The following is a 2,067-nucleotide window of genomic DNA, read 5'->3' on the forward strand; positions in this document are numbered from 1 at the left end:
GTCAGCCTGGCCAGACATCTTTCGATCATGTTCATACTCTATATTATAAGGTTGGCCAGATGTCACACGGTGAAACATTCTTTGGTCAGCCTTATCAGATCCTCTATGGTCGGCAATGTCAGCAAGGTTCGATGCTCTGTGGTCAGCCTGACCAGATGTTCTGTGCCCGGTCTGTTGAGAAATTCTTCCGTCATCCTGGCCATAGACACCGAGATCAGCCTGGTGAGACACTCTTTGGACACCCTGGTCAGCTATTTCATGATCACTCTGGTAAACTGCCTCCCCTTCAGCCTGGTTCGTCCAGTTAGTTTGGCCGGCAGTTGGCTTGGCTGTGCTTTCAGACTCCAAGGAGTCGTTCAAAACCTCTTCTGGAAGCTGCTCCATTTCTTGTGGTGTCCCTGACTGGTCTAGCTTGCCAGGTGTTGTGGGCGGGTCGTCAAGACGACCACGCAAGAGCAGTCGTGATGACGTTTCCTGCCGGCTTTGTTGGAGCTTCCGAACACCAGATTCTTCCGGCTGGATGCACTTCCGTTTAGCGAGAGCTTGGCGGCTGCAATAGACTCCGCCTGGGAGGGAGGGGCGGATGAGGGGGCCGGGGTGCTGTCCACCTGCAGTCCGCTAACGTTGCAGTATTAACGATAGGACGCTGGCAGACAACCGTCCCCTGAGATAAGGTGATTCCCACACGTTGGCAACGACAACTTCTTGACCACCACTTTAGGATTAGGCTTCAGGGCTCTGAATTGATGCCTTAGAGCCATAACCCTCCTTGGTTTTTGCAGAGGTTCACAGTGGTGTGTGAGAAAGAGGATTTCATTAACAACAACAAAACTTGTTAGCAAATGAGCGTACAACCAGATTGCATGAGGGCAACATATGTGAACAGAGGTTACTGTTGCCATTAAATCAGTATGCTTCGGCTGGTGCTTTTGTTTGTGATCACATTTGTGCTGCACTGTGTTATATTAGTGGCCGGCTCTGTGCTAGTAAATGGTCCTGCTCAATGTTATTTTTCTTTAGACTCTAATCAGTATTGTGGTGAGTCAGCCAAATTATGTTGTTGTTGTTTTTAATTATTTTAAAAACCGTTCTTTAGTACTGCCTCTACAAACGATGCCAGTGGTGACTGTTTTCAGTGGTACCAGGCAGAGTTTAGTCTTACTACTCATCTTACCAAAGTCATATGCATCTTTCCTCCCATTAAAGAGGTTGAGAGTTTTGCTGCTCCCTTCACTCCACACACCTCTTGGCATCTCATTGCTGCAGAATTATCCTCTTCCTTCTTTCAAGAGACAGGTGAACAGCTGTCTTGCATCCTCTTCTAGGAGAGCTGATCCTGACTGAAAACTCAAGCCATGCAATATTTTCTTGCTGAATTAGACATATGATCTATGACTGGATGACCAGAGGGGAGGATCCAGGGAGGATCCAGTGAGAATGGGTTCTAACATCACATCATTTAGTGGTCTTATAGCAGAAGAAAGGGTTAGGAGGGGGAGCCCAAACCAGAGTTCCAGAAAGGGAACTATTTTGGTGTAGTGGATCTCATTGGAGTTTGCATTTCCCTCATGATTAATGATGTTGAGCACTTTTACAGATGTTTATTGGCCGTTTGCATATTCTTTTAAAATGAAGTACTTGTTCACATCTTTTGCCCATTTTTATATTGGGTTGTTTGTCTTTTTTTTTATCGATTTGTTGGATTTTTTTTCCTGCACATTTAAATTGTTTGATTTTGTTTGTTAGTAAACTTTTTTTTATTGTACTTTAGATGAAGGTTACAGAACAAACTAGCTTCTCATTAAACAGTTAGTACACATATTGTTTTATGACGTTGGTTAACAACCCCCATGACATGTCAACCCTCTCTATTCTCGACCTTGGGTTCCTTATTACCAGCTTTCCTGTACCCTCCTGCCTTCTAGTCCTTGCCTCTGGATTGGTGTGCCCATTTAATCTCCTTTTGTCCAATGGGCCTGTCTAATCCTGGGCTAAAAGGTGAACCTCAGGAGTGACTTCGTTACTCAGCTAAAAGGGTATCTGGGGCCATCCTTTTTGGGGTTTCTT

This window comes from Trichechus manatus, unplaced genomic scaffold, assembly GCF_000243295.1.
Source record: "Trichechus manatus latirostris isolate Lorelei unplaced genomic scaffold, TriManLat1.0 scaffold00026, whole genome shotgun sequence".
Classification (NCBI taxonomy): Eukaryota; Metazoa; Chordata; class Mammalia; order Sirenia; family Trichechidae; genus Trichechus; species Trichechus manatus.